We start from the raw sequence: 13,103 nt of genomic DNA, 5'->3' as shown, positions 1-13,103 counted from the left end.
CCAATTATTGTTGTAAAGGATTGTAAATATTGTGGCACTTTCCAGATGAAAACTGTCTGAAATGTGGCCTGAAAACATAATACTTGGTAATCTGTGTGAACCTTATGTTTATAGTGAGGGCCAGGTCTGCGCCATGTTCCTTCATTATTAACATTTAATCTTTGTGAGTCATTTTAGAAAAATTCTTTGTCTTAATCTGTTACCTGGTGTCCTGTTTACGTATAGGGGCATGGAAAGGATCACATTCACCTCTTTTTTTTCCTTTTTTTTTTAATCCAATTTTTTGCCTTTTTTCTTTTTTTAAAAAAGTATTTCCTTCTTTGGAATAAATTAAAGCTACAGATTATAATTCCAAAGGTACTGGAGGTTGATTATCGTATGATCCTCTGAGGTTGGTTGTTTCCCCTTGGTCTCAAACTCGAGCTGTTCTCATACAAGGTGAATGTGTTAACCACTACACTGTGGAATATGATTTATTCCTATAAGAATAGAAATGAAGACTTAGTTTGCACAAAGCCTCTTAGAAACTTTAACTTTGCCCTCTCTGACTTTGTAAATACTTCATAGAAATACCTCTTTCCACCACTAGATTGCAGCAGAGAGTTGTTTTTTTGCTCTGGTCTTCCAGAACTAATTCTCCTGATCCTCTGCGTCTGACATCAAGTTTTCCACACTTTATTCCTACAAATCATTCATAATCAGCATTTTCACAAGCCGTCTTTACCGCAGAGCTGATGAATACTGCATTATCGTTGGAAAATGTCTAAAGCGCTTTTAGACTGACTCTCTTTCTATGAAAGTTTGATGAATGGGGATCTGTTCCACTAAAAGCCACTTCACAGGAAGTTACATCAGCGATGTCAGCAATGACACTGCTTAATTAAACACAGTGATCAGTCGGTTAACAGCAACTTGGAAACGAACGATCCCCTGATGTTCATCCTAGCGCTCAGGAAGAGAAGCCATGGCTGGAAATGTTAGGACACTGCAGGTAAGGACACATCCACACACACATTAGATGAGGGCAGCTTTGGGTTAAGGATGATAAAGTGCTTCAAACCTGTCGTCATTATTGATTCCTCTCCTTCTCAGCCTCTGTACTTTCAGTGGACCCAATCTAAAAGAACTTGAGCGTACTCACACCAAATTAGAACAATGACAGTAAAAGGCAGGATACTCACCAGTCCTCTGAAGCACATTGAGAAGGACTTGTGCCAGACCTCATAAACCTCCTTCACCCATCATTGAGCTCTCAAGTAATGTACCTTGTAATTGAGAGACTCAGTGACCACGGTACAATATTGTCTCACAGCTGAGAGACATCTTTTCTCATATTTAATCTCTTACCTTTTGTGCCTTTTATGTTCTCACACTTTGCCAGTTACTCTAACCCTGAGAGATAGAGAGATTCAAAGTTCAGCTCTAAATTCAGAGCCTGAATCAGGTTTTCAGCATCCAAGTGATTGAGGAGTGATTGCAATTTTAAAAAAAAACAATAAGTTAACATATCATGTATTTTACATAACATCAGGTGTCAATATGTAGGATTTTTGTGGCCATATGCTACGTATCATTAAATCATTTTACATGACACAATGATACAATGAGCTTGATAATTCAGAAGGGGCTCAGAGTACAAGCACTCCTCCATATTGAAAGGAGCCAGCTGAGGTGGTTAGGAGTGATTAGGATGCCTCCAAACTGTGGTGTTCATTATGTTTTACCAGGAGAGAGCCCCGGGGCAGACACAGGACACGCTGGAGGGATGTTTCTTGGTTTGCTTGGAAACACTTTGGTATTCCCCCAGATGAGTTGGAGGAGGTGGTTGGGCATCCTACTGCTGCTCCCACCAACTGAACTTGAATAAGAAACAGGACATTTTCCATGACTGTTAAAATAAAGATTCAATTATTTGTAATATAATTGCGGCAGAGGCGTGGTCCCTGGCTCAGCTGTAGGGGAGGGGTAGTGCAGTGAGCCCAACGGGTATGTCCCTGATATATAGCAAAGCCGGAGCCCAGAGAGTAGGAGTGTGTGCTGGAGATCAGCTGGAAAGCTGGTGGACCGGAGGCCGAATGATATAAACGGCACATGTGTGATATTCCAATAAACACTCCTCAAACATGAACAACATACCAGTGTGTCGGGTCAGGCTTTACAGTACTAAACTTGTATTTCCCCGAGTCAAAGAGAGAAATGCAGAAAATCCGACCTCCAGCTGATCAATGGATATAGTCACTCTTCTACACAAAGAAACAATTTGCATCTGTCCTGTTCAAGTATGGGACATGCAATTTGTTGTATCACCAGCCTCTAAGCTTCAGATCATGGACTGATATCCTAACATTTTGGTTTACAGTTCTCATCTAAACATTCCACGTGCGTGTTTGCCAAACAAACAAACAAACAAACCCTTTTCTCTCATCGATTACCCCACAAATGTAGGCCAAGCTGAAGACTGAAAGTATCTCCTCAACCTCCCTGGACAGGAGATTAAGCAGATACAAACTGTTGTTTAGTTTTGTTTGCATTCTGATGCAAATTTTACTTGAGCTTCTGTGCAAATGCAAATAATGCAATAAAGAAATAGGTCAGATATATTTGGGATCAGTTCATTATGTTCCTTTTGCAGATTGCCATATGGTACCAACTGTTTATTTACATTTGTAGCTGAACCCTTTGTAAAAGTTTTCTTTAGAGACCAGAATTGGTGTCAGTGGTGCAGTCATCCTCTCATTTCACAATCTGGGAAAATGACACACAGTGTTTGAAGACAAGAAGAAAAAAAGAGAAACTCGGGTTCAGGATGGAGATGCTCATAACCTCCCACAGCATCAAGTCACCTTAAATCCAGTGTTGTGACAGCAGCTGACATCCTTCTCTAAGAGACACTTTATCTGTGGGCTGCATGAGAGCAGCACTAGCTTCCATCATTGTCAGGACATGCACACACTCGTGCACACACTGTATGCTGAAGGTCACCTGAAACAAAGTCTGGGGAGGACTTTTTTTTAAGAATACATCCTGTTGGAGGATCCTTGTGTGTCAAGATGTGAATAATAAATCTTGTTATGTTAAAGCGAGTGCGGTGTCAATAATGCAGTGGGGACACAGAATCTTATCTCCAGAGCAAGTTGCAACGGAAGAAAAGTCCTCCAGTCTGAACAACCTCAAAGCACAGATGTATTCCTTCTACATTTATTGAACCTGCAAGCTTCGGTTTTGCTCTCTTTTTAAATTTCAGAAAAATCCACACACTTCAGTTTGCATGTGTGTGTATGTTTGCAAGCACACCAGTATGTAATCCATTGAGACTCCAGGTCTTTCAAGTTGAACACTGTGTAACCTGATTATAGACAAGGAGGTTAGGCCACAGTCATGACAGTAATATACTTACAGGGCTCTAAATGGAGCCTAACCAGCTCCCAGTGAAAAGAAGTGGAGTTGGTAAAAGCCATTAAAGCCTGTTTTCTACTGAGCCACTGAAGTCTAAGTTCACAAACACACTGCTGATGGAGCAATATGAGAACCATATGGCTTTCAAATTGATAACAATTGCCATATAAAGAGGTTGCAGCAACATGAGATCAGTGACAAAGTGTTATGTGACCAGCAACAGGGACACTGTAAAAAGCCCGGCTTTTGTTACTCTGACATGTACTTGAATGCTGAGTGAGACAATATGTAAGAAACCACTGACCTAACCCAAGATAATTTTTAATAGTAGACTAAGATAACCTGAGTAGATATGAAATGATCATTGAATTTATTAAAGGGAAAAGTTATCCAATCCTATCTGGCCCTGTGTGAACAATTATATGCCCAACCCTAAACTTAATAACTTGTTGTGTAACCTTGGTAGCAAGAAGTGGAGTCAAGTTTTTGCAATAGCTGGGAAGGAGTCTTTCACATCACTGTGGAATGTGATGTGGGCCGACTCTTCTTTGCAGAATAATTTATTTCATACACACTGGAGGGTTTTTGAATGGCTTGATAATTAAGGTCATGTCAAATCATCTCAATCACATCTCTAAGTACTGACTTTGGCCAGGCCAGTCCAAAACCATGATTTTGTTTTTCAGAAGTGGACTTAAAGGTGTGATCATTGTCCTGCTGCATAACCCAAGTCGGCTTGAACTTCAGTGCACAAACTAGCTGGATATTTTCATTCAGGATTTTCTGGTAGAGAGCAGAATTCATGGTTCCTTATTTATGGCAAGTCATTCAGTTCCTGAAGCAGTAAAGCAGCGCCAGACCATTACACTACCACCACCATGTTTTACTGTTGGTATGCTGTTCATTATATGAAACGCTGTGTTAGTTTTATGTCAGATGTAGTTCAACTTAAACATTCCAAAAATAAAACTTTTCCCCAGTCCATAGAATATTTTCCCACAAGTCTTGGAGATCATCAGGGTGTGCTTCTGGTAAATGTGAGGGGAGCCTTTGTGTTCTTTTTGGTCAAAGGTGGGTTTTGCCTTGGAATAGTAGGTACTGGTTTGTGTGTGTGTGTGTGTGGGGGGGGGGGGGTCCAGTAAACTTCAGTGTTGAGGCTTTCATCCTCCTCAGTGAGCACAGCACAGTCCAGGAACTGTAGCCTGTTTTATTTGGAATCCTCCTTGAAGTTTACCAGAAACCCACACATACAGAGACCAGTACCTACTCCTTTACTCCCACCGCCCTCTGGAACACAAACTTGGGCTCATCAGGACTCTACAACACCAGACAGAAAATGTTCCCTTTAAGGAAAAATTGAAAAAATGAACACACAAGTAAAGAAAGCTCTTTAACATGTGCTTTTCCCAACTGGGCCTTCATCAAATCACTAAAGGTGCACTGGAAAGAAGGTCAGACACCACCCAGGGAGAAACAGAATGACAAAGGGAACAACATTCCCATCCCTTATGTAGCAGGTTTATCAAAGAAACTCAGGTGAATGATATCCCACTTCACTTCAGACTGAACCACACCCTTAAACAAAAACTAGTTCATCCCAGGAACAAAATTTCCAAACACAAGCTAAGCAGCATAGCGTATGCTACGCAGTGCAGTGAGGAGTGCTTATACCTTTACACTGGAGAAACCAAACTCCACTCCATAAACACTCTTTTCTGTTGTCTTCTATGGGACAACGTCAACTTCCAACTTCAACAAACAAGCTGTACATCTGCACCTAAAGGACACAGTTCATTGATTTAAGGATGCCAATATTCACATTTTGGACCAAAAACACAGATGGTTTAAAGAAAGGGAAGTCCACTGTCCACTGTGAAGGACCCTCAATGAACAGAGGTGGTGGCTTAACTATACAAACTATTAGCCACCAACAGTGCAGTCTCGAGGTCCCTTCCTGAGTGCTTCAACCTCCCCTCTCAAACCTTTCCCTTAGGTGAGCTCAACCACCACCAGCCACCTTGAATCCCTGGTGATGGTAATGACCAGTGCCTTTTATCACACGTTGTCCAAACCCCCGCTAGGGTTTAAATATCTGGGCCTCTCTACCATTTGTCTTTAGAACTGAACAAGCCTCTTGGGTGTACGCTGAAACATCTTCGCAAACCTAAAGTAGTTTTTTTTTTCCAAGCTCTAGAGACTACCACAACCTGGATGACTGAGAACCTACACAGTCACTCTGATACACTCATTTCTGATCCTGTTCATCCTGATCATTCCTACTGTTTACTGTCTGTAGTGAAGCAAGTCAATCCTAAATAAGAAAAATGATTCCTTGGTCATGGTTGTAAATTCTGATCAACTAGTTCATTTGACATTTGAATGCTGTAATACATGTATGAAGAAAATCTGTATGCTAAAAATTGATAACCAGTAAAAATCATTTTACATCTCTTTTGGACTTTGCGTCTTACAAACTCACTGATTGACTTAAACTGCAAAGGCAAAGTTTAAGAGCAAGTATCAAGGTGCTGTGCAAGGACACATGAAAATGCTGTATCATAAACTCCAGTAAAATGATCGTTCAGAAATGTCAAAAACTAGGAACCAAAATGAAAGAGTTGTAGAAAAAAAAAAAAGAGTAAACAGGTACTCCAGTAAGTATAGATAGGTTTTAAAAAGCTTTTTCCCACCTCTGTGGCACTGACCTAGTTTCAGCTGTTGAAAATCAAACAGTCACCATCCACCTTTCTCTTGAGCCTCGGCTGTGAAACTATTAACAGCGTTCGCTTGCCTGACCACAGCAGTCTTGGTGAAGAACATGAGGTGAAAAGATCAGAAATATAAATAGGAGATAAAACACGAAGGCTCTGAACAGTAACAAAAAGAATCCTCAGCACAACTATAAACTAAAGTGTCTCCAATGTTGAAAAGCAACAAAAGGCTACCACACACAAACCAATGCTACTGCAGCAGCGTGGATGGCTTTTAGCTTGGAGCTGCAAACCAGTGGCAGATCTAGAAAATTATACATGGGGGGCAAAAGAAGGGCAAGATGTCTAGGCAGGGTTGCACACACACCTCTTCAGTGAAGTATGTGTAAATAGAGTCAACAAAATATCCACAAAAACACAAAACTGGTTATTGTATCGCTGTCTCTTCTACAAAAACATGGGAATTTTTAGGTATAAATCAGACAAAAAAGTCCCCATAAATAAATACAGAACAAAAATACAGAAAAAGAGCTTAAAATACTGCACAGGACTGATTTCAGCCATCACGTTTAGGCCCATTGTTCCTTCACTGGGCTGGTTTCAGTCATTATGCAAACGTACTGTTTATAAGATTGGGGCAACCTACAGTCAGCTGAGACTGAAGAAGTCACTTGGATGAGTGATGAAACATTTCTCCCACAGAATGCTACATCCAGATGAACAGAATCAACTTTTGGAGGTTTAGGCTTAAGGTAACAGTTGATGTGCTGGGCAGCATAACGTCTCACAAAGACATCCAAATCTACTGCTTTGGTACGCTGCTTTTCTATGCTAAGGATAGTTGGATTGCTCAGACGATCATCTCGCCATGGTTAAGCGGAGGTGATTTATTACAAGCTTTAAAGTATAAAAACAGCAAGCAAAGTATTTTAACCCTTTAAGACCTACCATAGAACCAAGTCCGCCAGAGCTTATATTATATTTTTACATGCTGTAGTGCCATTTTTGGGAGCATTTCAAGTTGATATACATCAATACAACTGTTATAGCCCAGATTTTAATAATATGTCTGCATTAAGTGCATAGTAACTACATAAATTGCAAAAAAGTGCAATAAACTACAAAAAAATTTAAAATCGTTTTTTTTTTTAACATATATTTCTAGTTAGAGAAATTTAAGAGGCTTATCCCTCAAAACTGTAAATACAAAAAAGTTGCACAAACTAGTTTCCCACCACAGGAAATTTATTTTGAGTGTCTTCATAGTTTTATTTTTGAAATACACCAATTTTTATATACTGCAGGAAAAACGAAAATGAATATTATACTGCAAATTTGCAAAAAAACAGCATATGCATCAAAATAAACTATTTCCAGCAGTGCAATATGAGTCCCCAGCATCCCAGAAACGACACAGAAAGTCATAAAGTCAAACATAACTTTTAAAAACACTAGTATAAGCTCATAAGGCCCTGAAAGTAAAAAACTACATTTCCGCAAAATGACGTCACTTCCGGTTTCGGGCAGGTCATGGGGACATGCGATAGTTCGCGCTGATGGACGTAGGAAGTGTTATGAACAGCTGATTGGATCGGCAAAGCGTGTTTCTGGAATATTATGTTTTTGTTGCTGCAAGTGCTTTTTATGCAGTTTTTGCAAAGCTATATGTGGAAGGAAACCGTGACCGAGGACAAGCTGATGGCATAAGATGTAAGTACAACTCCTCCGGTTTCATATGCAAAAAAATTATTGCGCTAGCTTACGTGGTTGCAGTGCTACCGGGATTTAAAAATAGTTACGCAAAACGGAGCGTGCCCGCTCAGACCGGCTGTTATGGCCCTGTCCATAATCTGTTTTGGTGGCTGTTGTTGTCTGTGCCTTTAAGTCTTTGCAGGTCCCGGAGTGGATGAGCTGACGGCTGCTGATTGGTCCCCTGGCCATGTGATCTTCATTCAAATCCCTCACCAGCAGTTGTCCTGGGGCAGCCACTGACAGCAGCAGCAGACCTGACCCTGGCCTCCAAAACCTGAGACTTTTGTGCCTGTGACTTTGTGCGACTTTTTTGGAGTTTTGTATATAGTGTGTACATTAGTTTTCATTGTAAATAGCCTTGTAAATAGCACTGCAACAGAAGGGGTGAGCTGCCTTATTGTTTTTCCTTGCACTGTTTTCTCCTGTTTATTTCAGTTAGGGAGTTAGGTGTAGCGCTTGTCTTTTGTTTGATATTTGATTTCACATAGGGTTGTAGATAACACCTCCTCCTGACTTAGCTTGTTTTGTTTGTTATTTTGGCCTTTGTTCACCCCGGAGCTTCATTTTTGCAGTGCAGAAAAATAAATCACGATTCACTAAGAAATTGGTTTCCCTTTGTGTATGGTTTTGGGGACCAGGGCGGGGCAATTCTTTCAAACTTGTGTTGCATTCCTGTACCCCTAGACTGGGGCGTAACACCGGCTTTAAAGGGTTAAGGACATAAAAGATAGGGGGTAGCTAAGGGGGCAAGGCTTTACAATAGGAGGGCAGTTGTCCACCTGCCCCTCTGTAGATACACCCCTGGTGCAAACTAGAAAACAGTGACATCTTCTTACAGGAAAAGAAGCTTTCCACTATACAGTTTTATGTAAATGAATTAGAATTTACAGCCAGCTAGAATATTGTAATCTTGTAGGGTTAATTGAACTGAATACAAGACAAACTTGCTGTCTTAAAAACTCCAGAAAGTGCAAGTAAACACAAAAGGCACTCAGTCTAATGAAATCAAATGTAATTTGTCATTCTAACTTTGCTGGCCTGTAAAGCCATATGTCACTGACAAGACAGCAACCTTATCTCAAATAAGGTCCCCTGTTTTAAAGATACTGAGAGGTGATATTATAGAAGAGGATGTGTGTCCAAATGGATACGTATTGTTTTCCAATAGAACTCCGGAGCAACAGAAATGATTGATCACGCCCATTCGGAATAGGAGAAAAGGATTTAGAATCAAAGATAAACAACAGACCGGGATTAGATTAATAGGACTGAAAATCGAAACCCATAGTGATGTGTTTTGGTGTGTTGAGGAGCAGATGTATATTAATTTGGATTTATCAATACACTGCAGATAAATAGAAAATAGGTTGGAAATAAACAGGAAAAAGAGGATATGGCATTGCTAAATCTAAGAAGTACATAGTTACCAGTATGGCAAAACAGTGTCATGGATTATTGTTTGCTTCTTCAGGATTAATTTAAAAAGAGATTGAGGGACAAAATACTTCAACGTGCAGCCTTAAAATCAAATGAACAACTTTTTGAAAATAGCCCTCGCTCAACTGGTGAGGTCATTCAGTCTGCTACTTAACATACAGTATGTGAACTCTGTTGTCAGCCAGACTGAAGCCTGTTTGGCAGCAGTGAATATGAGGATACAGTGCTGTCACTGTTTCTGAGCTCCCTGAATTCTGCCATTCTTGCTTTTCACATACAAAATATATTGAATGTTTTCTACGCTGCATCTTCTAGTTTTCATTCTCAGCTCCACACTCACCTGAGTTTCTGTGTGAGTTCTATTGCAAAACATGGCTGCTATCAACAGCAAAATGAAAAACCTACTTCAAATATTCAAATAATAATGTCTGTTATGAAGTTTTGGTGAAGATTAAGTATTCTAGTACTGATTTTAAGCACGACACACTGGCGTGTTAAAGTGAGCGTAAAACTTCCTGCTAAACTGTTGACAGTGTTTTCCATCTTTATGCATCAATCTGCTGTGCTCTGAGGTTACAATTAAAAAGATTAACTACTTAAAGCAATCCACATGCTCTATCGGTTTTTAATTAGCCTACATCTTGCTAATTGTCTGATACGCATCACTGCATAGGTCCCTGATGAAACATGCTGTATTACGTGATACATATGGAATCAAGACAGAATGATTTACATTCATCAAAATAGCATTTACCATTAGAGTGCAAAAATGCATAACTAATTTAACATATTAGCATTCGCACGTGTTAATTATGAACAAACACTTGGTCATTTTCATGAATTACCATATATTTTATATGGATGAACTCAAATGATGGTCTGTGTAGCATCAGATGTCATCTGTGGGCCAGATCGGACTGAGCAATGCTAAACACTTATTGGCTAGTGACTCACATGAGTCACTCACATGAAAGGAATACCCTGCTTTATCTTCCTTCTCCACTCTAATCAGCCCTGTCACTGTTGGTTTAAACCGGTGCTTAAGAGTATGCTGGACTCGCTGCAGTCTTCTCCTGAATGATAGGTTTAGCCAGTCAGAAACAAACCCTCCATATTATTGTTGCTGGAGGAGTCAAAGAAGAAAGAGGAAGTAAGGAAATCACTGAGCTGTTTTATTTTCCACTTTTCTCCAAAGTTTTCTCCCTAAAGTCTCACTTTTTCAATGTATTCCAATATCTCCTTCTTTTTACTCTGAGCTCATGTACGGATATGTGATAGAAATGGCCAGCATGACAGGTTATACAAATGAAAAGGTGCATGAAAAGCCAAGATGACGCCAAAGTGTGGCGTATCTGAGGATTTCTGTAACCGCAAACCTGTCTGAAACCCTACAACATGCTTCTCCCTGAAAATGTACACTGTCACAGATTCCCTGTGTGGCAGGCAGTGGTTGGAGCCAAACACAGGACTCTGAGGCAATGAATTAACTAAAGGAGGCATCTTTTATTCGCTGTAACAAAATACTCAAACACACAATAAAAAAATAAACCTAACACTGGAAAGTGGAAACTAGGAATTAGGAGCAGACAAGGAATTACAAGGGAAAACGAGGAGCACAGGGAAACGCATAGCAACATGGATGACGTGACAACGAGCAGAGGGGGGACTGAGGACTTCAATACACAGAGGATAACAAGAGAATGGGAAACAGGAAAATACACAGCTGGAACTAATCAAACATAACATGATGGGAGGAAATGAACCTGGACCCAGGATGAGAGACTGTCAAAATAAAACAGGAAACACACTGAGACGCAGACACACGAGCTTGACACGGGAACTCAGTACACGAACACCGCAGATAAACGAACATGAAGACAAGGGTGAATAAAAGAGCAACATGGAACATGGGGGAGGCACAGTAACAGAAACCTAAAGACTAGAAATTGCAAATATAACACAAGCAGAAAACAACTCAACTTTAAATATTACTTAAACCAGAATTAAACTGTCCAAATGCAAAAACAATGGGCCACGGACCCAGGACCATGACAGACACAGCTCTGTTCAGTACCTCCTGTGCATTTCCTACTTTTTTTGTGAGGGAAGGCAAGGGCAAAGGCAAGCATAAACCAAGCTTTAGATTCATTACCACAGTTCTACCTTTGATAGATTTTTAGGGGTTGTTTTGTAAAACTTTGAGAATTATCAGAGGCGGGATTGTATCTTATCCAGGTAACCTTCAAGGTTAACCCTGGTTTTCTTGTACCAGGGAAGATGGTTCAGTTCTTACCAGGGTACACTGCCATCGTAACCATTGTGAAATCATCAGTTATGAAATCACTGCTCAGTGACCAATCAGAGCTCCTGAAAATAGCATCGCCATCCCTGGACTGCTTGGAATGCATTTTGTTGATTCCACTACCACTTTAACCACTTGAATCTACTCTTCCCAACCATCAGTTCAATGTCGAGCTTGGTATCATATGCACATCGGTCACTACATTATGCCAGCTCTCAATATTCATCAAATGACTCCAACGGCAGACACCTTCGCCATCTCCATGCCATCTACCCTTTACTTCAGGATCTCCTGCTCTATTTTTACACTCCATTACAATGCTTTTGACAACCTGGCACACTCGAGGTCCAAGTCTATGTTTCTTCTTCGGATTCCTGCACTGCTCAGAGTTTAACTCTTCCACAATCACATTCAGAATAAATCTTCATCTCTGCAACAGGAACCTTCACTCAGTCTCCAAAGAATACCTTACCTTCTTTTTAAAATGAAGTAAAACCAACCAATCAGGCAGCCCCACTTTTGTTATTTTATTTAAAACTAACCTCATCCCTAAGCTCCTATGAATTATTAGCCCATTACCTCAAACTTAGAAAATCCCAGCACCCCTCATCTTCAGACCCTCTGCTTATCACAAAGTCCGGCTATGTTGCTACCTGGGGCCTGTTCTTCGTACCTCGCTAAGTAAGTTAGCTGGATTAGATTGTTGACGATTTCGCGTGATCCTGGATCGTTCGGTTCCCCAAAGCTCATCCGGGACTTGCTGTCATAGCAACAGAGCCATAAGCGTAAACCTGCTCGGGAGCAGGTTTACTTTATGTAAACAGGATTAGATCGCGGCCACGCAGGTATGTCCGCTTCATTTATACGAAAGCAACAGCGATATTCCACCACTGTTTCACCATAAATAAATAACATCAATGTAACTAAAGATAATGCAGCACTTGATCCTTTTATTGATGTCACACAGATACATACAGGTCATTCCCTAAAAAAGGGAAATGTACTATTAACATTCTATTACATGTATGTGATTATTACAGATGTAATTCATATTTCAGAGTAGTAATTGTAAATTACTTCGTGTAATCAAGATGAGAGACCACGGCTATAAAAGCGAAGGTGGATTTGGGAAGCCTGTCGCAGCCATGTCCTGTCCGTATACGCGACCAACCCATTGCGGAAGGTGCAAGATTGATAAGGAGAGTCCTCAGAATTCAGCGTATATTGCGGGATAGACAGGATCCTTTAGCTCAGCGCGACAGTGTGCTCATTGAGAGATATCGATATTCCCGTGAGGGTATTATTTACTTAACCAACTTGTTGACGAGGGGGTGCAGGACCACCAACTGTCTTTTTTTCCTCTGCCCTTTTCTTGGTTGCTGTTATGAACAAACTAACAGAGTATTACAGGCCAGTATTACCTTGCCAAGAGACGAAAAGCAATCTAAGAGATAAATATTACCATTCTGTAGAATACTCCTGTATTCCACTTTTACTTGTTCCCA

This window comes from Aulonocara sp. 'chitande type north' Nkhata Bay, linkage group LG16 (assembly GCF_057382095.1).
Source record: "Aulonocara sp. 'chitande type north' Nkhata Bay isolate Kocher_YH1m ecotype deep benthic linkage group LG16, A_spYH_male_GT1.1, whole genome shotgun sequence".
In the NCBI taxonomy this organism is placed as follows: domain Eukaryota; kingdom Metazoa; phylum Chordata; class Actinopteri; order Cichliformes; family Cichlidae; genus Aulonocara; species Aulonocara sp. 'chitande type north' Nkhata Bay.
This window is presented reverse-complemented; position numbering follows the sequence as displayed.